General features: G+C 35.9%; 1 protein-coding gene and 1 pseudogene across 2 annotated transcripts in view; one reads left to right on the top strand and one right to left on the bottom strand.

Moving 5' to 3' along the window:
• The window catches only part of LOC145269850 (uncharacterized), a 509,018-nt gene that overhangs the window by 466,570 nt on the left and 14,948 nt on the right, over positions 1-27,500 (top strand). The gene's annotated exons all lie outside the window — the stretch shown is intronic.
• Positions 16,421-16,554, bottom strand: LOC145269967 (U2 spliceosomal RNA; annotated as a pseudogene).

Below are 27,500 nucleotides of genomic sequence, written 5' to 3'. Positions count from 1 at the left end.
TGTGGAAAAATTTTTAAATCGGTTTTCATCCAGAAAAAAAGGAACGCTAAGGCGTAAAAATTGGTATATGGAGGGGGGGGGTCATCGGATTTTTATCTGTTTGTCAACTGTTTTACGAATGTGCATGCGTGAATTGCTCATGTGACAGTCCTTATGTTAAGAATAAGTAGGTTTGAAAACGCTTTTTAAGAGATTGTGTCAAGCTGACCTAATGGTTATCGTACTTTCTTTAGGTTTTTTTTTATTTACAGGAAGAACTGTTTAGAAAAAATAATACTCACATGCGAGTTTCAGTTTCTGTATGAATTAAAATATATTTATGGATATTTTACGAGCGGGCAATGCCTGGCGGCATGTTAGTATATTATATTGTATCCAATATATAGCAGTAATTTCAAAAGTAAAAAAAAAAAAATGATTTGAGTGCCATCAACTAGAATCTAAACTGAAACCAAAACTTATGAAGAATTCTTGGTAAAATTATTGCAAGCAAGGACACAGTTTTATGATAATTAAGATAATAAATGAAAATAGGCTAGTCAGAATCAAAGATGAATATGTCACAGTTTCCAGAAATTGGGTCTTATGCTGTACTAGCCTGGGTACCTGGCGTTGCCCGGGTGTTTGGAGGTTTGTGTTGAGCGAGAAAAAAGACAAAAGTGGTAGTAGGCAGGCAGGCTCGACCCCATACTGCAAAGGAGGAAAAAAATATGAAAAACGTGACCTGTTTCTTGTTGCGCTCATCGCCAAAACGGAAGTGACATAGGTTTAAATTAAGGCTAGTCAATCAAAAAGAGGGGATGACTTTTCGAAAATATCGCTGAAAAAAGCGACCCCTCCTTGTAGAAAAGTGCCCAGTTGAGGGTGAAGAAATTAATGTTTTTGGCCAATTTTTTTTGTATTTGTTGTCCGAAGGGTCAAGCTTCAAAATGATACTGATCTCGGTGAAAATCCGTTGCCTCTGTCGAAAGTGTTAGGCAGACATACATACAAACATACATACATACATTTAAACAGACAGGTGAGATTTATATTAAAGAAGATGAGTACCCATTACTCACCATTAAATTCAAGTCCTCACAGGCCAGGTTTCACTTCCATAAAACTGTGTACAGATACCTGATATATTCTTCACTTGATCAACAGTAGTTTGGCTCTGCTGGTTAATAATGGCAGAAATGTACATTTCTAAAAATATATTTTCTCCACATTTGACTTCTCATCCATCTTCATTGTCTTACACATGTTTCACAAAAATTAGTGGTTATCCCTTTTCCTGAAAATTTGTTACATTTCTTATTTCTCCAAATTATTTTTTTAATCAATCATTTTTCATCTTCCATGCATTTTCGTTCCTATTTTTTTTCGTTCCTATTTTTTTTCGTTCCTATTTTTTTTCGTTCCTATTTTTTTTCGTTCCTATTTTTTTTCGTTCCTATTTTTTTTCGTTCCTATTTTTTTTTTTGTACCTATTTTTTTCATTCCTATTTTTTCGTACTTATTTTTTGGTTCCTATTTTTTTTCGTACTTATTTTTTGGTTCCTATTTTTTTTCGTTCCTATTATTTTTCGCACCTATTTTTTTTTCTAGTACCTATTTTTTTTTTGTTCCTATTTTTTTTTTTTTTTTTTTTTTTTTTTTCGAACCTATTTTTACTGTTCCTATTTTTACCGTTCCTATTTTTTTGGGTACCTATTTTTTTTTTTTTTTTTTTTTTTTTCGGACTTATTTTTTTCGGACCTATTATTTTTTTTATCTATTTTTTTTCGTTCCTATTTTTACCGTTCCTATTTTTTTGGTACCTATTTTTTGTTCCTATTTTTTCGTTCATTTTATACACTTGTTTTAATTTTTTTCAATCATTTTTCATTTTCTATATATTTTTCATTCATATCTTTTCATTTATTTTCCTTTTCTGCAATTTCATTCACTTTCATTAATGTTTTTCATTCATTTTTATTCACATTTTTCCGTCTACAATTTCATTCATTTCATTTACTTTTTCATTTAATTTTCATTTTTTAATCCATTTTTATTCGCCATTTCATTTTTTATTCCGAGAATATATGTGTGCATATGTGATGCTTTTTTTTTTCTTTTTTTTTTTTTGCGCAGTTATTTTCTTTCCGGTTATCAATTTTACAAAAATATAATCTTCCGAATTATATCAAATGTTGACGAATATTCAACGATATAAAAAGTCTTTCGGTTATCTTTACTACCCACCGACCCCCCCCCCCTCGAAATAAAAACCGACAAAAATAATTGTAAAAAAAATTGTGATATCACAATGATTCATGCAAGGTCTCTTCATAATGTATTTGCAGAAGAAAACAGCCTATCTTCTGGAACTCTGCCAAATCTCTGGCCTTTCTGGTACCAAAGATCTGGCGAGACCCCAATTTTATCTGTTATCGTAATCGCCGTGATCATGTGAAAAACTCTGGCAAAATGCAGCCTTTATCCGCGTATCTTAGCCAACGATGGAGATGTAAGGGAAGAGATGAAGATTGTTGACAAAAGGCAGTCGGGAGGGGGGGGGCTTTGCTCGGGAGAGAAAGAAAAGGTTGGGCAACCATGTTTTGTTATTTTTGAATATGTAAAATTTTCTTCCACATTGACTATTATTCATTTTCAAACGCCGAAATTTCCTGATGCAGTTGCCATGCCAACAAACACTTGTGTGTTTATCAACCCCATCTCTCTTAAGTTCTCGCACTTCTCTATTATAATGAGATTATATATATATATAATCTCATTATAATAGATAGATATATATAATGATATATATATATATATATATATATATATATCATTTCATATCTAAATGTCATTAAGCCAGTTTTTTTCTATTTTCGCAGTTTGTATAATTCTGGCCCTTCTCCTCTTTTGATGAGAAACATTTAGTTTCGAAATGCCATGGCTTAAAGAGGTTGTTTCTAAATTTTCCCCTGAACTTTTCCTTATTGTTCTGGTAATATAATAAAGTTATATATTTTTTATTATTATTCCATTCCCCCCCCCCAAACAAGGCACATTGCCTCTTTGATGTAGGGGCTACTAACGGGGGCATAAATTGCAGGGATACTATGTAGGGAGTTGAGCAGCAAGATGTCTGTTCACATTGCACTTGGAACATCTGCATGTCAGTACAGTTCGGAAATCAGGAACCTGGGAGGAAGTTCCAAAGTCTAGCGATTCTGGGGAAGAAACTACTAGAGTAGAAGGCTTTCTTACATCTAAGGATCTCTACTGTGAAGGGGTGGGATTTTGCTGCTTGTCAGGTTTGTCGGGGGTATCTACGTCGAAGGGGGTACAAGTGCTTGTAGTTCATCAGAGCATTCACCATTAAAATACTTGTAAAACAAGGAAAGGGATGCAACATCTCATCGATGGGACAGAGGTTGAAGCTTAGATGACAGTTCAAGACCTATCAGGTTGGAGACTCTCTTTTGAACCTTGTAAAGGAGTGAGAGATAAGCAGCAGATGCACCAGCCCAAATGTGACACCAATACTCCATACATGGTCGAATAGTGGCCTTGCAGAGGTACAGGATACTTTCATACATAAGTAACATTCTATCATGATAGAGAGAGCCCACCTTTTTCGGCAATGCATTAAAAAAACGGCCTTGTGCCTAATTTGCTCAGTGGGGAAGCAAATAAATACAGCCCAACTTTTCCGGCAATGGTCTTGATGTATCTGTTTCACCTCATGTTCCCTGTAAACATTAAGCCAAGGAGTTTAAAAGAAGTACTTTCAGGTAATTAATTTTTAGCCATAGCTATTAGTTGTAGAGAAGGTTTCTTGTAATTATTGAATGAAACAAGCTTAATCTTGGCAGCATTGAATGTGACCAGCCATTTTTGTCCCGATTTCACTACAGATTGGAAGACTTCCTCTAGTGTTTCTGCCATTTCCTTAGATATGTGTTTGTTTCCCCTAATCTTGCATTTAAATATATATATATATATATATTTTTTAATTCCAACGATATGGTGTGTGTGTATATATATATATATATATATATATATATATATATATATATATATATATATACACACCATATCGTTGGAATTAAAATATATATATATATATATATATACACACACCATATCGTTGGAATTAATATATATATATATATATATATATATATATATATATATATATATTTCAGAGGAAACATAATTTAATTTAAATACCAAAAAAAAAACAAAGAAATGGGCAGGTGAAATTAAAATTTTCCCTAAGGCCTTATCGTCTGACCCTCTAAGAGGAAACGTCAGAATGATAGATTAAAAACTAAGAAAACGAATGAGGGAAGAGGGGAATTTTGGTTACAGTTGGAAGAACAGTGGAGAAAAAAAAAAAAAAAAAAAAAAAAAAAAAAATCACTGTTCAGGTGGTTTTAAATCAATGAATATCTCCAACTGATGTCTAAGAATCTTTTGTCTACACAGGCTAGGTCGAGAGTTGTTAATAACTAACGCCTCAATGATATTGAGATGATAGTTCGACCTAGCACTGTATAAAACAGAAAACCACCCATCGGAATATTGATCGGCACACCTATTTATACTCAACAGGTGATCGCCGATGGCAGACTCATGAGCCTGGGAGTGCCCGGATGCTCTCGAAACCTGGTGTAGTCGAATATCCCGAGGGATATGTTGGGATATTCTCATTTCTAATCTTTGGGACGTTTTGCCAACGTAGTCAGCTCCACACTGACAAACGAATTTATAAACAACAGAGTTCTTTTGAATGGTTGGCAAAACATCTTTACGAAAAGAAGAGAAAAAGGTTCGAGTTGTGTAAACTACTCTAAGCATAGTAGCTGGAAAACATCGTTGAGTAGCAGAAGAAATCCTTTTAACAATATGAAGGCCATCAGGACCCAACCATGGTAATTTTAGATAAATGGGACAACGTGATGGACCAATATGTTTACCGCTATTAAATGTAGTAATTTTACGTTCAATAGTAGATTTTATTATATTAATGGGATATCCATTATTAAGAAAAATAGTTGTAATTTCACTAAGTTCCGTATTAAGACGGTTTGGTGAACAAATCATAAGTGCACGATGCGTAAGAGCACTAATGAGGTTTATTTTTCTAGACTGAGGGGCAAAAGAAAACCAATTAAGATAGAGCCCTGTAAATGTAGGTTTTCTATAAACAGAGGTCTCAAACGTAGTACCAACTTTAGAAACACGAACGTCGAGGAATGGGAGAGAGCTACAGTCTTCAACCTCCATAGTAAATTGTAAAGATGGATGCAGGTTGCAAAGAAGACGAAGAAACTGTTCAGCTTCGCTCCGAGAGGGAAAGCATGCAAAAGTATCATCAACGTAGCGTGTGTAGAATGCTGGCTTAATAATTTTGGAAAATAATTCGTTTTCCAAAAATCCAACGAAAATGTTGGCTAACGAAGGACCAAGAGGGCTACCCATTGATATCCCATCAATTTGACGGTACATAATGTTGTTGAAACTAAAGGAGACTGATTTAGTAGCAAGTTCCATTAGTTCAACAAAAATTCGTTCAGGAAATTGTGGAGATTTTAAGGGGCCACGGTATAGATAGTCAGCACAAATACCAATGGTTTCATCCAAAGGTATATTAGTATAAAGACTATTAATATCAAAGGAAGCCAAGAACTCGGTATTTTTAGATAAAGGTAATTTTTTTATCTGAGATACGAATTGAAAAGAATCAGAGATACAATGGACCGAATAAAAAGAAAGCACAGGTTTAAGAAGGTCAACTAGCCATTTACCAAGTTCGTGTTGTGCAGAACCCAACATAGATAAAATGGGTCGCAAAGGAATGTTGGGTTTATGGACCTTGGGTAAACCATACATTCTAGGCCTTTGAGAACCGATGGGTCGGATTCTATCATAGATCTCCTTAGAAATAAATCCGCTTTTATGAAGTTGAAGAAATCTTTTCTGGATTTTTATTTCCATACGAAAAGTATCATCATGGCATAAATCACCCAAACGGAGAAACTTACTTTTATCGTCCAAGATTTGTAACATTTTGGAGATATAATCCGTTTTGTTAAGTATAACAATGCCCGATCCTTTATCCGGGCGAGAAAGGTAAATGTCGGGATTAGACCTAATTAATTTTGCTGCAAAATTTGAAGCTGCAAAATTAATTAGGTCTAATCCCGACATTTACCTTTCTCGCCCGGATAAAGGATCGGGCATTGTTATACTTAACAAAACGGATTATATCTCCAAAATGTTACAAATCTTGGACGATAAAAGTAAGTTTCTCCGTTTGGGTGATTTATGCCATGATGATACTTTTCGTATGGAAATAAAAATCCAGAAAAGATTTCTTCAACTTCATAAAAGCGGATTTATTTCTAAGGAGATCTATGATAGAATCCGACCCATCGGTTCTCAAAGGCCTAGAATGTATGGTTTACCCAAGGTCCATAAACCCAACATTCCTTTGCGACCCATTTTATCTATGTTGGGTTCTGCACAACACGAACTTGGTAAATGGCTAGTTGACCTTCTTAAACCTGTGCTTTCTTTTTATTCGGTCCATTGTATCTCTGATTCTTTTCAATTCGTATCTCAGATACAAAAATTACCTTTATCTAAAAATACCGAGTTCTTGGCTTCCTTTGATATTAATAGTCTTTATACTAATATACCTTTGGATGAAACCATTGGTATTTGTGCTGACTATCTATACCGTGGCCCCTTAAAATCTCCACAATTTCCTGAACGAATTTTTGTTGAACTAATGGAACTTGCTACTAAATCAGTCTCCTTTAGTTTCAACAACATTATGTACCGTCAAATTGATGGGATATCAATGGGTAGCCCTCTTGGTCCTTCGTTAGCCAACATTTTCGTTGGATTTTTGGAAAACGAATTATTTTCCAAAATTATTAAGCCAGCATTCTACACACGCTACGTTGATGATACTTTTGCATGCTTTCCCTCTCGGAGCGAAGCTGAACAGTTTCTTCGTCTTCTTTGCAACCTGCATCCATCTTTACAATTTACTATGGAGGTTGAAGACTGTAGCTCTCTCCCATTCCTCGACGTTCGTGTTTCTAAAGTTGGTACTACGTTTGAGACCTCTGTTTATAGAAAACCTACATTTACAGGGCTCTATCTTAATTGGTTTTCTTTTGCCCCTCAGTCTAGAAAAATAAACCTCATTAGTGCTCTTACGCATCGTGCACTTATGATTTGTTCACCAAACCGTCTTAATACGGAACTTAGTGAAATTACAACTATTTTTCTTAATAATGGATATCCCATTAATATAATAAAATCTACTATTGAACGTAAAATTACTACATTTAATAGCGGTAAACATATTGGTCCATCACGTTGTCCCATTTATCTAAAATTACCATGGTTGGGTCCTGATGGCCTTCATATTGTTAAAAGGATTTCTTCTGCTACTCAACGATGTTTTCCAGCTACTATGCTTAGAGTAGTTTACACAACTCGAACCTTTTTCTCTTCTTTTCGTAAAGATGTTTTGCCAACCATTCAAAAGAACTCTGTTGTTTATAAATTCGTTTGTCAGTGTGGAGCTGACTACGTTGGCAAAACGTCCCAAAGATTAGAAATGAGAATATCCCAACATATCCCTCGGGATATTCGACTACACCAGGTTTCGAGAGCATCCGGGCACTCCCAGGCTCATGAGTCTGCCATCGGCGATCACCTGTTGAGTATAAATAGGTGTGCCGATCAATATTCCGATGGGTGGTTTTCTGTTTTATACAGTGCTAGGTCGAACTATCATCTCAATATCATTGAGGCGTTAGTTATTAACAACTCTCGACCTAGCCTGTGTAGACAAAAGATTCTTAGACATCAGTTGGAGATATTCATTGATTTAAAACCACCTGAACAGTGATTTTTTTTTTTTTTTTTTTTTTTTTTTTTTTTTCTCCACTGTTCTTCCAACTGTAACCAAAATTCCCCTCTTCCCTCATTCGTTTTCTTAGTTTTTAATCTATCATTCTGACGTTTCCTCTTAGAGGGTCAGACGATAAGGCCTTAGGGAAAATTTTAATTTCACCTGCCCATTTCTTTGTTTTTTTTTTGGTATTTAAATTAAATTATGTTTCCTCTGAAATTTCTCCTTCCATTCTGCTGTACCAAAAATTTACTTATATATATATATATATATATATATATATTTATACCATATCGTTGGAATTAAAATATATATATATATATATATATATATTTATACCATATCGTTGGAATTAAAATATATATATATATATATATATACACACCATATCGTTGGAATTAATATATATAAACCCTATGGTCTTGTGGCGATAGAAAAGTTGTGACGTGTGGAGGCTTGAAATGCTGGGAGCACGTAATTATTGATCTCAATGGCAGTCTTCAGTGTCTTGCCTGCTTGAGTGTGTGAATTCACTCGTAGGACTAAAAAAAAAAGTCATTTTTAGGCTCATGGACTTTAAGTGTCTGTATTTTAAACTGACGTGGCACCTTCTCATTGGCTATACCACTTTCTCCTCCTTCCTCTTCCTTTCCCTTTTCCTCGTCACTTTCACTACACTGATGAAGACTGAAAGATCGGTCGAAAATATGTACTTGTAAAAAAAGTTTTTTTAATTTTTTTTTTTTTTTTATATTTGTCACCAATAGAAAAATAAAGAAAAGTTATAAGCTTTTATATTTTTCGTAATTTTTTTATATACATTTTCATATATATACTAGCATTTCTGCCCGGCGGTGCCCGGGTGTTTGGAGGTGTGTGTTGAGCAAAAAAAAAAAAGTGGTAGTAGGCAGGCAGGCTCGAACCTGTACCGCGAAGGAAAAGAACAGGAAAAATAACGTGACATCTTTGCTGTTATGACCCCCGTCAAACAGGAAATGACGTAGGTTTAAATTAAGGCTAGACAATCGAAAAGAGGGGATAACTTTCGAGAATATCGGCGGAAAAAGTGACCCCTCCCTGTAGAAAAGCGCCCAGTTGAGGGTGAAGGAATTAATGTTTTTAGCCAATTTTTCGATATTTGTCATCTGAATGGTCGAGCTTCAAAACGATACTGATCGTGTGAAAATTTGTCGCATCTGTCGAAAGTTTTAGGCAGACATGCAAACATATATACATACATACATTTACATATAGTAGCTCAAATTTTCGACCCAACCCGATTAAAAAGCTTGCCCTATCTCTGAATACCATTTATGTAAAATTTCAAATGTTTAGACCAGAAATTGTCTGAGTAATTTGGTAGACCGCAGAAGTCAAATCTTTTTTAACTTTGACCCCTATTATGACCCTTTAACATTTATTATTTTGGGTTTAAATAAAGTTATTAAGTTAGACCCATGTCCAAGGAACCTATATATAAAATTTCAAGTGTGTAGACCCAAAATTGGCGGAGGAGTTTGGTAGAGTTCTCAAAGGTCAAATCATTGAACTTTGCCCCCTTAACAGACAAATTTCTGGCCGGAAATGGATTACAAAGATTTTCCCAAATCTCAGTACCCTGTATATCGAATTTCGAGTCTGTAGACTTAACAGAGTTATTGTGTAGGGAAATGTACACAAACACTTTCACTTTTATAGATATATAGATATATATTCTGTTAGTCTCTGTTGGTCTGTATGTTTCACTTTTTCTCAGAAACTACTGAGTCGATCTAACTAAAATTTTGTATAGACCTGTTATGATAAAATACAGTGAACTAAGTATTATGGTATCCATTCGATGCACACTTAGGGATTAATAGGGATTAGTATTTAATGCCAAAAAATAAGTATTAATTTAACCATATTCAACATTTAATTTGACATAAAGCACTCCATCTATATCAACGGCTATAACTTTTGTCCGTTTTTTTTTTTTTTTTTGTCTAGTTCTTCCATATTTTTTTTCCTTTTTCCTTCATTTACCTTTTTTCTTTTTTTTACCTTCGCTCTTTATTCTGCTTTGCGCTTCTGTCCTTTCTTTTTGCGTGATCCCCCACCCCTGCACGCACGCACGCACACACACACACACACACACACACCTTCTCTCTGTAAGTTTCGTGTTCCTCTCTCTTCAAACTTGCTTTCACCACTTCCCTTTTAGGTTCTGGTACTACCAGATAAAGCCGTCTGAAGAAATTGCTAATTTTTTTTTTTTTTTTACAAAGAGGTCGCCACTTATCAAGGCCCAAACGCCACTCGAGGATAAGTGTTAATAGGTGTCCGGTGGTCACTAAGACAGTGGTGGAAATTGGGTATAACTTGTTCACATTGGACATGAAGATGACTATGTTGTAGTAAACTGGAAAGCATGCCTGTGGAACACTGTTCCACAGGTGAACAGTTCTAGGAAAGAAACTTTGCCATGGAATTTTTGTTTAGACTTAGGCACAGATAGAGTAGGGGAAAATTATTGATAGTGCTTTCAGCTAGACAAGTGTTTTTTCTGAAAGTCTGGCAAGGAGGGGGGTCACAGATTAGAGTTCAGACGAGCACTTGCCATGAAAATAGCGATAAAGCAGGGACAGACTTGCAACTTCTCTTCTGTGAGAAAGAGATTGCAAGGAAGAGAAAAGGGCATCTCCCACTAAGCTACAAAGTCTATTTTGAACTCCGTCAAGGCAAGATGGGATGCACTGAGCAGCTCCTGTCCAGATGCGGCAACAGTTCTCCATCCTCGGACGTACTTGGCTCTTTATATAGAGAATTGCATCAGTGGAAGTGGTAGAAAAAAAAACTGTTAAAGTTACTGGGATTTATTGTCAACTAGCGAGGGGTACCCGGCGTTGCCCGGGTGTTTGTAGATGTGTGTGGAAACTCCGGGCGTGGGGGGGGGGGGGTTAAAAAAAAGGTAAGTATGAGGATCGTACCCGAACCGTTGAGGCAAAGTTGTAAATTAAAGTGTGAAAAAAAAAAAAAACGTGCGACGTGAACAATTGCCTCACTGCGACATGCTAACGGAAACACGTTTGGATTTATTTAATTACTTGGATTTAGCAGGTGCCCGTTTTAATGAGTTAATGAGGTCAAGTTTGACTGCGGGATAGTATTTCATTTACTGCGGAACGCTTTTTTTTATTTTTATTTTCCCAAGATGTTATAGGAAAAAGACTAACCCACATGCGGCGAGCGACAAATGTTGAATATTTATCTTCCCGAAATCGAGCAAATTAAATAGACAGGCGAGCTTCGTTGTTAACTCTGAGATATTACGATTTATATGTGATATAAAAAGTTTTAAAAAGTTGTGAAGCGAGCGACCGCTTCTCTGAAAAAAGCCTTTTGTAGACATACAGAAAAAGCGAACACACATACATACATACATTTTCGCTTTTATATATATAGATTTGCGGTTTGTGATTGACTTGTTTTTATTTAAACTTAATGAACAAGATGTTTTATTATTCTTAGGCATCTCTGTTCCTTCTTACAGAAACATTTTTTACCCTCTCCCATGAAAATCTCGCTAAAGAATTTTAATCCACATTAATCCTTTCTAATATCCATAACTTTTAGTTCTAAAAATAGTTTCATTAATTTTTTTCATTGACTTAGTCATTCTGTTCTTTTTCTTCATAATTTTCTTTTCAACTTGCCCCCCCTCCCACTACCACCTTCCTCCCACTACCACCTTTCATTTCCTTTCTTCTCTTCTCACAGTTCATTTTCTCTTTTACTTTTTTCTTTTTTTAATTTTCATTCTTTTCTTTTTTTTTATTACTCCTTCCCCCTTCTTTTCCCTCCTCCATTTTCATCTATTCCTCTCTTCTTCATCCTCCATTTGACCCCTTTCTCTCTGAAATTTTTCATGGCCCTTTATTGTAATGATGGCACGTCCTATCCTGCCTTGACAAAGTTTAAAACCGGCTTCGAAATCTAGTAGGCGAGGCTCTTTTCTCTTCCCTGCAATCTCTTTTTTTACAGCTCAGACGTTGCGAGCCTGTCTCTGCTTTATCGTTATTTTCATGGCAAGTGCTCGTCTGAGCTCCAATCTGTGGTTCCCTCTTACCAAACTTTCACAAAACAAACAATCGACTAGCTACAACCACTATCAACAATTTTTCCCACTCTCTAAATGTGCTTAAATCTAAATGCAGATTCCATGAAGAAGGCTCCTTTCCTAGAACTGCCCACGTGTGGAACTTTGTTTCACTGGTCTGCTTCCCGGTTAATTACGATATCATAGTCTTCAAGTCCAATGTAAACAAGTATTTACTGAGCCGTCTCCTTAAATAATCCAAATTCTAACCAATTTACACCATTTAACGATTACTAAACTACCACCTTACAATTAGTAACCCTTATCCTTGAGTGGCCTTCGGGCCTTCGGTGACTTGTAAAAATAAATTAAAAAATAAAAGTATTATGGTATCCGTTCGCGGCACAGTTAGGGATAAATATTGATTAATATTTAATGCAAAAATGAGCACAAATTTAAGCATCCATAAATCATAAAGCACTTTATTCTGATAAACGGGTCATAACTTTTTCTTGTTTTTAACTTTAATTTTCGGACAACTATTTGTATATTAAAGATTCATAATTTACATGTGACGTTTGTTTGTCTGTTTTTTTTTTTTATGTCCCTACGTCACTTCACCATCCCCGAGGTTTTCTACATTGCTAACAGCCTTCTTATACATTTAGGTATTTGTTTACCGGCAATGCTTCAAGCAAGCTAACTCTCTATTTTAAATCTCTTTATTTTTTTTTTTTCTTTCTTTCTTTTTTTCTTTTTTTTATCTTTTTATTTATTTTTTTTTTCACTTTTTTAAAAAAATTTTTAATCTTTCTTTTTCTTTTTTTTCACTTTCTTTTTTTTACAATTTTTTTTATCTCTTTATTTCTTTTCTTTCTTTTTTCACTTTTTTTTTACAATTTTTTAAAATTTCTTGTTTTCTTTTTTTCCACTTTTTTTTTACAATTTTTTAAATTTCTTTTTTCTTTTTTCCACTTTCTTTTTTTACAGTTTTTTTATCTCTTTATTTCTTTTCTTTCTTTTTTTACTTTTTTTTTACAATTTTTTAAAATTTCTTGTTTTCTTTTTTCCACTTTTTTTTTTACAATTTTTTTAATTTCTTTTTTCTTTTTTCCACTTTCTTTTTTTACAGTTTTTTTATCTCTTTATTTCTTTTCTTTCTTTTTTACTTTTTTTTTACAATTTTTAAAAATTTCTTTTCTTTTTTCCACTTTTTTTTTACAATTTTTTAAATTTCTTTTTTTCTTTTTTACACTTTTTTTTTTACATCCATGTTTCCTCCTCCTCTCTTTTATCCTTCCCCCCCCCCCCCATCTCATCACTTTTAACCTCATCGTCTTTTTTCTTTCCCTTTTTCTTTCCTTTTCTTTTTCATCCACGCACACGACCTCATTCCATCTCGTTACCCGCACCCAAACTCAACCCTCCAGTTTAACACCCCGAAATCCTAAAGACACCCTAAACGAGCTCATTGCGATGAACAGTCGGGTAAGAGTAACCAAAGAGCAAGGGAGTTTCTTTCTAAATATATTTCCAACGCAACCAGCTTCAAACAACTTTGAGATCAGATATATTTTTTTAGACTTGTTTATAGGGAATTGTCGGGTTACAAGCGAATCGAGAAAGAATGTAAAAAAAAAAAAAAAAAATGTTATACGAAAACTTTGAATTTATTTGTCACCGTCTCAAATGTTAATGTTATGACGTCATTTTTAGCATTTTTTTTTTTTTTCAAATGTAACGACTAAGACTGGAATGCTATGTTTTTGTTTCGATTCTAGCTGATGGCATCCAACTCATTTATTTATTTCACTTTTGAAATCATTACTATATATTGGGTACACCATCATCTACTGTAATATAAATCTCACCTGTTTGTTTAATTTATGTATGTTTGTATATCTGCCTAAAACTTTCGACAGAGGCGACGGATTTTCACAAGATCGGTATCGTTTTGAAGCTCGACCCTTCGGACGACAAATATCAAAAAATTGGCTAAAGACATTAATTCTTTCATCCTTAAGTGGCCACTTTTCTACTGAGAGGGGTCGTTTATTTCGCCGATATTTTCGAAAATCATCCCCTCTTTTCGATTGGCTAGCATCCAAATCATTTTTTTTTTTTACTTTTAAAATTATTATTATATATTGGGTACAATATAATAATCAATATAGAATTAGCTTTTTTTGTTATATAAAGGAAAGTCGTCTGTGTTTGTATATCTGCTAAAGACTTTTGTCATCCGCATCCAACCGGGTTGAAACCTGTACCATCTGAAAGAGTAATGCCTCGGGTGCATAATATGTGAAAATTAGAAAAAAGATTAATTCTGTGGTGGTTAACTGGACCACTTTTTGGAAGGGGCGGGCGGTTTTTTGCGTCAATGTTTTCGTAAGTCATGCATATGTAATTAACTTAAACGATGTTTAAAAAGATTATTTTACAACTTCATGACGTCATAAGCACTCATGGCTGTGTGAGCAAACGTGTTTGCCCGTAACTTTTTGCCTTCTTTCCCTCTTTCACATTTCACGTTCGAGCCTGGCCATGGCAGCTCTTTTTTTTCTTTTTTTTTTTTCAGTCACATGGGCACTTCCTGCTATTTTGATTGAAAGAAAAGTTGTTTTGATTTCTTTATTTTTGGGTGGGGGGGGGGTTCCAGTGCACGGGCTACAAAAAGTGCTCAATATCCGAAGAATAGCTTCTTCTCTTTGTATCCCTTCGGTCAAAATATCTGATGGGGAGGTTGTGACCTACTTTGGGGGTAGGAGGAGGGGGGAGATTACATTTTTGTGTTTTTATCCGTTCTTTAATTTTTTAAATTGTCGTGGGGTATCGACGTTGCTCACAATGAAAGTGCTTATTATCCTTAAAATAGCAGGTGGGTTTCAAACGGATTTTCATGTCGACCCGGGCAATGCCAGGTGTCCATGCTAGTTTTTAATAAATATGGAATTTGTATGAATCGAAATATGACTGCGCAACACCAGGGAAGAGCACAACTATATATTGGGTACAATATAATAATTAATGGAGTGCTGGCTCGATAATAATCTATATATCTATAAAATGAAAGTGTCTGTCTGTCTGTGTGTATTTCTCTACCAAACTACTCTGTCAATTCTCGGTCTACAGACTCGAGATATAAGAGGTATTGAGATTTGGAAATGTTATGAACAGTACATAGGGCAAAGCTGGTACATATGAAATCTGCATGAATTAAAATGTCAAATTTAAGTCTTTTTTAATGTTATGACGTCATTTCTAGCAAATTTTTCAAAGGCTGTAACGCTGTGTGTTTTGGTTTCGATTCTAGCTGATGGTATACAAGACATTTTTATTTTAACTTTTGAAATCACTAGCATATGTACTGGGTACAATATAATAATTATTTTCTTTGTTATTATAATAGCAAAAGGTATTCCGATGCCTCCGTTCAGTCTCGAAAGACAAAGGATACCCCCTGTAGGAGCAGCTGCCCGTGTAATTGTGAGGCAAATGTTGCGCAATCTCCAACCACGCCTCTCCTGAATCGACACTGCTTGAGTCCAGTGGCAAGAAGTCCAGGACGACTGGAAACAATGCCGAGATAAGCGGAGAGCAAATACAGCACCTGGGAGTTTCAATGATCACCGATTTTTTTTTTTTTTTTTTTTTTTTTTTTTTACACGGTGGTCGCCACTTATCAAGGCCCAAAAGCCACTCAGGGATAAGGGTTATTGCAAGTACAGTACGTTAGTGTGGAGATTTGATGAAGTGTTTACTTAAGGGGGGGTTCATTAGGAATTTGTTAACGTTGGACTTGAAGACATCCAAGTTGTAGTCAGGTGGGAAGCAGGCAGACGAAACAGTTCCAAAGGCGTGCAGTTCTGAGAAAGAAGCTTTGTTCATGGAATCCACGTTTTGATTTAGGCACAGATAAAGAGTGGGGGAAATTTTTCAGTGGATTCAGCTAGACGGGTGTTTTTCGTGAAAGATTGGCGAGGGGGGGCCAGAGATTGGAGTTCAGACGAGCACCTGCCATGGAAATAACGATAAAACAAGGATAGGCTCGCAACGGCTCTTCTGTGGGAGAGAGGTTGCAGGGTAGAGAAAAGGGCATCCCCCACTAAGCCACCAAGTCTATTTTGTACTCTGTCAAGGCAGGATAGGCTGTTTTTAGCAGCTCCTGCCCAGATATGGCAGCAGTATTCCATCCTTGTACTTGCCAGGTTCAGCGTTGCTTAACTTCGGTCATCCAGCAGGAACCGGTGTGTCAACGTGATTATGCCGTACAGCAAAAGGTGTGTGTGTATATATATATATATATATATATATATATATATATATATATATATATATATATATATATATATACCTTTTGTTATTATACCTATTTACTATGCCTCCCCACGGGACAGAGTTAGACACCAGGGTCGTTTTTTAACGTGGAGAAAAGGTACAAAAATAAAAATTGTCTCAGTCGTGAAGGATTTCTCCTCCACTGAAAGAGAACAAGAAATAGAAGTGCAGCATCTGAAGAACAGATACTACACCTTGATCCTGACCAAAAGGCCAAGGAAGATGTAGATTAAGGAACCGGTGTGTCAACGTGATTATGCCGTACAGCAAAAGGTGTGTGTATATATATATATATATATATATATATATATATATATATATATATATATATATACCTTTTGTTATTATAATAAAAAGTTTGAATTTGTTTGTCACCGTCTCAAATTTTGACGTCATGACGTCATCTCTAGTATACTTTTCAAATTTAACGACGAAGGCTGGAATGCTATATGTTTTGGTTTCGATTATATATTTTTAACTTTTGAAATCATTACTATATATATATTGGGTACAATATAATAATCAATAGAGAATTGGCTCTTTAATAATGGATATAAAATCTTCATAAAATAAAAATACCATATTTAAGTGTATTTTATGACCGAGTCATGCCTGGGGAGGGTACTACTATATATTGGGTACAATATAATATTCAATAGAGAATTGGCTCTATAATAATAAATACGAAATCTGCAGAAAGTATAATATATTTAAGCGTATTTTACGACCACACAACGTCGGCCGGCCTTCTAGTAATAATTTAAAGTAGCCGCAAAACGTTTGGGTTGATTACAAAAATTCATTTTTGGAGATTTTTTTTTTTTTTTTTTTTTTTTTTTTAAGAAAACGCATTTGGAGTTGAGTTAATGAAAGCCAATCCTGAAAGTCTTGAAGATGAGTCAGGTTTTGGAATCTGGGACATTTTTGCAAACTCATTTTTCAGGATTTTGTGCTGCTCATCATCATCATCTCTGCTTTAACATTCGCTTTACATGATGGCATGTGTTGGACGGCTTTTAGAAATTGACTTTCAAATTAACCTATCTCTAATGTCGTTTTAATATCGAATAGCGTGGAAGCGGATTTTCAAATTTTGAATCATCAAACAATAAAATCTATAAACAATGGTGTTGGCCCGTGGCGCAGTGGATAAAGATGTTGAGTCGCTACGATTCCAAGTGAGCATTGTCTGAAGATATCAGTTTCAATCCTACCCAAAGCAGGCCAGAAGATTTGTTGACCAAAACATAGTGAGACGACAACTATGGAAGGCAGTAATTGCTGGGGATGCAGTTATGAGACTTAGCATTCCTATCCCGTCGCAGTTAACCATCTTAAGAAGGCCAGAGGACGAGTCGGCCAAAACATGGTGAAACAACAACTATAAAGATGAGGATAACAGTCTGCAAAAAAAAAAAAAAAACAGAAAATACTAATTCGTATTGTACTACTTGAGCGTCTGAAAACCAAAAGTGATGATAGTCATCAAGTGTCATTGCAGTCCAAATGTTCATCAATTGAATCTTCATCTCCATCCGATTTGCTTCAAATCACAACCTGTATTCAATTGTCCCCAACTGGAAATTGTCGCAAACTTAAGATTGTCTGTAAACTGTACCTAAACTATCACTGCCATTCCTAAAACTGCCATAAACTAACTCCGAATATATTGACCTTTATTGTCCAATCTTTTGTTCAAACAATTGATTAACAATCCTATTTAAGCTTTCTTTTGTGTGCCTTGATGAACAACTATAATATAGTCAGCTCTGGGTGTACATAAAACTTGTGCTATATATTCTGTGTGAACGTGTCCATAAAATGTGTGTTACATTTATATAATTGTGTATATAATTTAATATATATTAGGTTGGTGCAAAAATGTTATTTTTTTGACGTTCAACTATATATAAAAAAACGACATTATTTTTGTACCAACCTAATATATGATAGTGTTTATTTTTATATATATATCTTGATATAACCTTATTCTCGACTTCCCATCCAATCTGCAAGATGTAAGTTCTACATGATGCTAGAGTTGCGTTTCTTCCAGCTCCCAAACGTGAAAACGATATCGTCCATGCCCCCCTCTGACTCTCAACTCTAAACTTAACTGTATGTGTCTCTTCCAAACAATCTCCTAACGTCATTAGTTCACGTTGCGTTAAGATCACCTGATGCCATTACTAACATTCCACGCTAACATTCGAAATACATTTTTACCATGAATATTTTTATCTGTAAAAATACCTAATTCGTCTCGATACATATTTTCTAAACATTCTATTTTCCAAACATCAACAACGATCATAATAACAATCGTTCAGGTCAATTGGCATTGCCCGGCAGTGTTCTATATAACAACACATCCTCTCCATTTTTTGGCAAATAAATTAAATTGTAAAGGTACACCTGAAGAAGATTGGATACAACATCGGCTGAAACGTTGTCAATATGACAACCAGGATGAGAACAATAGTCCAAACAATCTATATATTAATACCGTCGTACCTTTAACGTACGTACGTGTGTCATGGTTTCCAGATTATAAATTATTTGATCAGGAGACCCTATTTATTAAAAAGGAGGATAAAAGGTAATAACAAACTACGAACATTAAATTAATATATAAATACGTTAATTTAATGTTCGGAGTATGTTATCACCTTCTATCCTCCTTTTTAATAAATAGGATCTCCCGATCACCGAAAATGCAATGTAAAAAAAAAATATTATAATAAAAAAAAAACATGTCGCTTTTGGGCTGTATGTGAAACTAAAATATACCTCCTTGGTTTTCTGGCTAGGATCCAAGGGTAGTATCTGTTCTGTCTAAAGATGGTATAATGAATCACGCCAGGCGTCCATACAATGGAAATATGTCACAGACTCCTATAAGAATATTGGAGTAAACTGTAGTCTGATACTACATTAACCAGATTATTTAGATAAATAATTTTACAGTTTTAACAAAAGGGCTACAATAGTATTGTGGGGTCTCCATTCACACTGAACATCCACAGAATACCCAGCAGCAATATATTACATATGAAAGATGCTTTTGTAGAATTTCCACACGTCCCACTAGTCTGAATAATAGAAATTATCAAAAAATATGAAACGGAACATTTTTATTTACCTATACACATCTTGAGTGTTATTCGCATGTTTCAGACGATGTAACCTCCAACCTTCTCCAAGTATATCTTGTCAAACTCTGGAACCTTTCTTTCAAACTCTGGAACCTTTCTTTCAAACTCTGGAACCTTTCTTTCAAACTCTGGAACCTTTCTTTCAAACTCTGGAACCTTTCTTTCAAACTCTGGAACCTTTCTTTCAAACTCTGGAACCTTTCTTTCAAACTCTGGAACCTTTCTTTCAAACTCTGGAACCTTTCTTTCAAACTCTGGAACCTTTCTTTCAAACTCTGGAACCTTTCTTTCAAACTCTGGAACCTTTCTTTCAAACTCTGGAACCTTTCTTTCAAACTCTGGAACCTTTCTTTCAAACTCTGGAACCTTTCTTTCAAACTCTGGAACCTTTCTTTCAAACTCTGGAACCTTTCTTTCAAACTCTGGAACCTTTCTTTCAAACTCTGGAACCTTTCTTTCAAACTCTGGAACCTTTCTTTCAAACTCTGGAACCTTTCTTTCAAACTCTGGAACCTTTCTTTCAAACTCTGGAACCTTTCTTTCAAACTCTGGAACCTTTCTTTCAAACTCTGGAACCTTTCTTTCAAACTCTGGAACCTTTCTTTCAAACTCTGGAACCTTTCTTTCAAACTCTGGAACCTTTCTTTCAAACTCTGGAACCTTTCTTTCAAACTCTGGAACCTTTCTTTCAAACTCTGGAACCTTTCTTTCAAACTCTGGAACCTTTCTTTCAAACTCTGGAACCTTTCTTTCAAACTCTGGAACCTTTCTTTCAAACTCTGGAACCTTTCTTTCAAACTCTGGAACCTTTCTTTCAAACTCTGGAACCTTTCTTTCAAACTCTGGAACCTTTCTTTCAAACTCTGGAACCTTTCTTTCAAACTCTGGAACCTTTCTTTCAAACTCTGGAACCTTTCTTTCAAACTCTGGAACCTTTCTTTCAAACTCTGGAACCTTTCTTTCAAACTCTGGAACCTTTCTTTCAAACTCTGGAACCTTTCTTTCAAACTCTGGAACCTTTCTTTCAAACTCTGGAACCTTTCTTTCAAACTCTGGAACCTTTCTTTCAAACTCTGGAACCTTTCTTTCAAACTCTGGAACCTTTCTTTCAAACTCTGGAACCTTTCTTTCAAACTCTGGAACCTTTCTTTCAAACTCTGGAACCTTTCTTTCAAACTCTGGAACCTTTCTTTCAAACTCTGGAACCTTTCTTTCAAACTCTGGAACCTTTCTTTCAAACTCTGGAACCTTTCTTTCAAACTCTGGAACCTTTCTTTCAAACTCTGGAACCTTTCTTTCAAACTCTGGAACCTTTCTTTCAAACTCTGGAACCTTTCTTTCAAACTCTGGAACCTTTCTTTCAAACTCTGGAACCTTTCTTTCAAACTCTGGAACCTTTCTTTCAAACTCTGGAACCTTTCTTTCAAACTCTGGAACCTTTCTTTCAAACTCTGGAACCTTTCTTTCAAACTCTGGAACCTTTCTTTCAAACTCTGGAACCTTTCTTTCAAACTCTGGAACCTTTCTTTCAAACTCTGGAACCTTTCTTTCAAACTCTGGAACCTTTCTTTCAAACTCTGGAACCTTTCTTTCAAACTCTGGAACCTTTCTTTCAAACTCTGGAACCTTTCTTTCAAACTCTGGAACCTTTCTTTCAAACTCTGGAACCTTTCTTTCAAACTCTGGAACCTTTCTTTCAAACTCTGGAACCTTTCTTTCAAACTCTGGAACCTTTCTTTCAAACTCTGGAACCTTTCTTTCAAACTCTGGAACCTTTCTTTCAAACTCTGGAACCTTTCTTTCAAACTCTGGAACCTTTCTTTCAAACTCTGGAACCTTTCTTTCAAACTCTGGAACCTTTCTTTCAAACTCTGGAACCTTTCTTTCAAACTCTGGAACCTTTCTTTCAAACTCTGGAACCTTTCTTTCAAACTCTGGAACCTTTCTTTCAAACTCTGGAACCTTTCTTTCAAACTCTGGAACCTTTCTTTCAAACTCTGGAACCTTTCTTTCAAACTCTGGAACCTTTCTTTCAAACTCTGGAACCTTTCTTTCAAACTCTGGAACCTTTCTTTCAAACTCTGGAACCTTTCTTTCAAACTCTGGAACCTTTCTTTCAAACTCTGGAACCTTTCTTTCAAACTCTGGAACCTTTCTTTCAAACTCTGGAACCTTTCTTTCAAACTCTGGAACCTTTCTTTCAAACTCTGGAACCTTTCTTTCAAACTCTGGAACCTTTCTTTCAAACTCTGGAACCTTTCTTTCAAACTCTGGAACCTTTCTTTCAAACTCTGGAACCTTTCTTTCAAACTCTGGAACCTTTCTTTCAAACTCTGGAACCTTTCTTTCAAACTCTGGAACCTTTCTTTCAAACTCTGGAACCTTTCTTTCAAACTCTGGAACCTTTCTTTCAAACTCTGGAACCTTTCTTTCAAACTCTGGAACCTTTCTTTCAAACTCTGGAACCTTTCTTTCAAACTCTGGAACCTTTCTTTCAAACTCTGGAACCTTTCTTTCAAACTCTGGAACCTTTCTTTCAAACTCTGGAACCTTTCTTTCAAACTCTGGAACCTTTCTTTCAAACTCTGGAACCTTTCTTTCAAACTCTGGAACCTTTCTTTCAAACTCTGGAACCTTTCTTTCAAACTCTGGAACCTTTCTTTCAAACTCTGGAACCTTTCTTTCAAACTCTGGAACCTTTCTTTCAAACTCTGGAACCTTTCTTTCAAACTCTGGAACCTTTCTTTCAAACTCTGGAACCTTTCTTTCAAACTCTGGAACCTTTCTTTCAAACTCTGGAACCTTTCTTTCAAACTCTGGAACCTTTCTTTCAAACTCTGGAACCTTTCTTTCAAACTCTGGAACCTTTCTTTCAAACTCTGGAACCTTTCTTTCAAACTCTGGAACCTTTCTTTCAAACTCTGGAACCTTTCTTTCAAACTCTGGAACCTTTCTTTCAAACTCTGGAACCTTTCTTTCAAACTCTGGAACCTTTCTTTCAAACTCTGGAACCTTTCTTTCAAACTCTGGAACCTTTCTTTCAAACTCTGGAACCTTTCTTTCAAACTCTGGAACCTTTCTTTCAAACTCTGGAACCTTTCTTTCAAACTCTGGAACCTTTCTTTCAAACTCTGGAACCTTTCTTTCAAACTCTGGAACCTTTCTTTCAAACTCTGGAACCTTTCTTTCAAACTCTGGAACCTTTCTTTCAAACTCTGGAACCTTTCCTTCAAACTCTGGAACCTTTCCTTCAAACTCTGGAACCTTTCCTTCAAACTCTGGAACCTTTCCTTCAAACTCTGGAACCTTTCCTTCAAACTCTGGAACCTTTCCTTCAAACTCTGGAACCTTTCCTTCAAACTCTGGAACCTTTCCTTCAAACTCTGGAACCTTTCCTTCAAACTCTGGAACCTTTCCTTCAAACTCTGGAACCTTTCCTTCAAACTCTGGAACCTTTCCTTCAAACTCTGGAACCTTTCCTTCAAACTCTGGAACCTTTCCTTCAAACTCTGGAACCTTTCCTTCAAACTCTGGAACCTTTCCTTCAAACTCTGGAACCTTTCCTTCAAACTCTGGAACCTTTCCTTCAAACTCTGGAACCTTTCCTTCAAACTCGGGACTCTACATAGAATTACAAAAAGAACCTGCATTTAATCCAAAGTGGGTAGCATAATCTTGCAAGGGTCTGTGGCATAGCGGATAAAGTACTTGATAACACTTCTGGAAATTGAAAGTTCAATCCTTAGCATGAAAAACACTCGAAATTTTTTTATTTTTAAATCACCTTCATCCCTAACAAGACATATCGCCACTTGGACATAAAGGTCTACTATTTGGGGCCATGCCTAGGAAAGATTAACAAGATGTTGGTTTACATTACATTTAAACTACTGCATATCAGTACAGTCAGGGCAGCAGGAAGGGAACTACAAAGTCTACCCGTCCGAGGGAAGAAACTATCAGAATGGAAAGCTTTCTGGCATCTGATACATTTTTGAATTGTAAAGGACTTCTATCCAGTCATGGTTGGCGGAACGAAAACATACTACCCCCATCTGTTTTAAATTCCGTGCAGATTTCCGGGTTCGACAGAAAGATTCCAGAGTTAAGTAAAATACACCTGAAGAAGATCGGAGGTTTGATCGATTGAAACGTTAAATTAATACCCAAGATGAGAACAGTAGTCTGAATAATCCAAATTATTAATCCTTATCTAAAAAAATTCAGTAACAGAAAATTTTCAGTTAAAGAAATTTTAAAGGTCCGAGGCCGTCGAGATATATTATTAACATAATGTTAATAATATATCTCGGCGGCCTCGAAAGGTCAGTCAAAGCACTCAGCACCCATGCCTTACCCCCGCCAAGCATTGAAACAAATCCAAAAATGTAGGCAAATACTTAGATATAAATCTTTAGAAGCTATTTTTTTTATTTTATCTTGTTGTTGGGTTTTTTTTTTTTTTTATGTTTTCGCTAATCTTTCGTGGTTTCAGATATCAACATTTTTCGTCTTTGCACGCATTGTGCTAAGACGTCCGTAGGATAATAAATATTATCTTTGCAGTCGGGTTTGTCGGTTTGAAAACAAAGTTTGAAGAAATCTTTTATCGCCCAAAATAAACTTGGCTAACATTTCAAATGCAGAAAAAGCAAAAGCTTGGAATTGTTGGAACCGCAGCCATTTTGTCGTTTTAATATAGAGTGATATGCAAATCGATTTTCGAATCATGTGGGATTCTAATCTTAAAACAATATTGACTGATTTTATGTGTGTGATATTATGTCTATATCAATATTATTATAAAACTCTGTGGACTTTGCGCTCTTGCTTGCTCGAGTTTTGTCTTCGACGATCGGGCGATTCCATCTTTTAAAAAAGGGATGACAGGTAAATTTACACACACACACACACACACACACACATATATATATATATTTACCAGTGGTGAAAAAACCGGACTAGAGTGCTCAATGTGTAGCCAGAGCAGTATATAATAAATTTATTACTGTGAGTCCAGAATGAGTTTACATATTGTTTCAGCTAGAGGAAGATCCTCAAAGCGAGGAAATATCCAACTAGCATCGTCAGAATTCATAGATGGACTAAGTTATAAAATCAAATAAGAATGGAAAAATCGTAGATGAAGGGGAGTTAGAAAAGAAGGGGGGAGTGGAAGGGAGAGGACGTTGGAATTTAAAGTAGTAGGAGTGTATACGATAAGAGAGGCGTTTATAATTAAATATTAATGTGTTAATTCTTATAAACGTTTTTTTTTTAGTTTATAACGGTTTAAAATTAAAAGACGCTATTCTTATTTATAACGGCATAAGTAGCAGTTAATTTAAAGGATCACATTGTTGCCATGGTGATCCTTTAAATTAACTGTTACTTGTGCCGTTATAGCATTACTCGAGGATAATATGGGTTAATTAGTGTCAGGTAGATGGTGAGACAGTACTGTGATGATCAGTAATGGCGGAACTCCGATAGGTTGGTTGGTTGGTTGTTTTACGGCATATCAACTCTTTTCAGGGCATTTAATGCCGAATTCAGTGATTTTGAAGAAAACGTTTTTAATAGAATATATTTTTTTCGTCGGTTTCTATTTAACCCATAGTTGGGACCCTAACAGGTACTATCACTCCAGGTCAGAGTGGACCTGGGAGCAATGGCAATTAAAGGGTGGCTCCACACTCCCCTAAGTCCGCAAGCTGGGAACTCCGATAGGATCGGATTATTTAAGAAGACGGATCAACAAGAACTTATTTACATTAGGTTTGAAAACGACCAGGTTATAGTCAGCCGAGAAGCAGCCCCACGGTATCATGTTTCACAAATGAATAGTTCTTGCAAATAAACTTTGCTCATCGAATTTTCATTTAGCTTTGGGCACTGATAGAGAGTGAGCGGGAAATTGTTGACAATATTGGAGGAGCAGGAGGAGTTTTTGTAGAGATCGGGGTTACCGATATGTAGAGAGCGTGTTCAATATTTCGTAGAGGCTGTGACGTTGAAGGTCAGAGGTTGCCACTTGTTGGGGTATGCGTTTTACGTGTTTCAAAAAACAATCAACAATAAAAAAAAAAACAAGTTTACCGAGTAGATTTGAAGAACATTAAAAGGAGGACGTTAAAATCGAGTTACAATATATACAAATAAGATGATTTTTTTTAGCTTGAAATATGTAAGGACAATAATAGTGCTTGTGTGTGTGTGTGTGTGTGTGCGAACGAACATGCATGAAGTTGAAATTAAGTGTTCGTTTTGCTCATTGTGTATACGTGTCTGGGTGTTTGTGTGTGTGTGATCACGAGAGTTCGTTAATATAAACGCATGTATTCATTCTTACTTTGAAACGATAACGTCCTGTCGAGGCGTGTGTGTAATTTGTGTGCGTTCACATGGACGATTCGAATGAAAGAGAGAACGGAATAGGAAGTAGAAAATACCGTCTGTCAGACAAATCGGAAATCACGACAGGGATAGATAACCGGTGTGTTTACCATATTTTTTGTTGTATAAGTTATTTTTAACTTTCATTCCTCACGACAATGGATAATATACTGCATTCCTGGAATCGTATCTTAATTAGCAAAAAGTTTTTCATTTTAATTTTTAATAACTGCGTTCGATTCCAGAATTCTCCTTCAATAATAATATTCGATCCTAATTATTTTATTTCTAACTAAAAACCGGGAGCTATCCTTTTCAATATGCAACACAGGCAATGCCAGGTAGCCTGCTAGTATATTATTAAATAAGGAATCCTTTCTAATCAAAATCCATTTATGCAAAATCCCACTTGACATGTGTCAACACAATATGAAAACCTAAATCCAAACAAAAGGGCCACCGAATTTGACCTGATGTCGTGTTTTGAAGACATCAGGAAATAGTCTGTATTTTTGTTTTAGTTTTTTTATGTTGTTGTTTTTTTTTTTTTCATACTTTATTATTTGCAGAGCACATTGTTTTTAGCGACGTCCTTCCATCTCTATAAACGATGGAGGATCGCGCCTGAAGGTCGTCATGTTGAGTGGTGGCAGCTGCTGCTGTGACTGAGCAAACTGATGCGGATGCGGCAGATTCTGCTGCACTTCCCGCAGAGCAGGTACTCGTTTAAATGTGCAAGGGTTGTTGAATGATAGCTTTTCGGGTTTATCTAAGACGATGACTCAACAAAAACTTATTTGTCAAGGCCTGAAGGCCACTCGAGGCTAAGGGTTAATGAGTGTACGGTGTTCATTGAGACAACAGTATAGTGATCGTTAGCGGTGGAAAGTGGGTATAATTTGATTAAGAACTTGTTTACATTGGACTTGAAGACGACCATGTTGTTATCGCCTGAAAAGCAGACCCATGGTATTGAGTTCCACAGGCAGGCAGTTCTAGGAAAGAAACTTTGTTCATGGGATTTGCGTTTAGTTTTAAGCACAGATATGTAGGGAGGGTAATTGTTGATAGTGGTTGTAGCTATACGAGTGCTTGCTGTGAATGTTTGGTAGTTAGGTGGCATAGATTGAAGGTTATTCGTTACTTTTTTCTTTTGTTTTTTTATCCCTTCCTCCTTCTCCTTATCTTCTTCTTCTCTTCCAGTCTTCTTTATGTCTTTATCTCCTTGTCCGATGCCTCCGTTTTGAAAGACAAAGGATACCCCCTGTAGGGGCAGCTGCACATGTAATTATTAGGCAAGGGTTGCGTAACCTCCACCCATATCTCCCCTGAATCGGCACTGTCTGTTTAAATGTATGTAAGTATGTACGTAGTTATGTTTGTATCTCAGCCTAAAGAGAAGCGACGGATTTTCATGAGATCGGTATCGTTTTGGAGCTCGACCCTTCGGACGACAAATATCGAAAAATTGGCGAAAAACATTAATTCCTTCACTCTCAACTGGGCACTTTTCTACACGGAGGGGTCGCTTTTTTGCCGATATTTTCGAAAGTCATCCCCTCTTTTCGATTGTCTAGCCTTAATTTAAACCTACGTCACTTCCGGTTCGGCGATGGCCGCA

This window comes from Euprymna scolopes, chromosome 45 (genome assembly GCF_053919585.1).
Source record: "Euprymna scolopes isolate OS-2025 chromosome 45, ASM5391958v1, whole genome shotgun sequence".
Lineage (NCBI taxonomy): Eukaryota > Metazoa > Mollusca > Cephalopoda > Sepiida > Sepiolidae > Euprymna > Euprymna scolopes.
The sequence above is the reverse complement of the archived record's forward strand: the minus strand, read 5'-3'. Positions and strand labels throughout refer to the sequence as shown.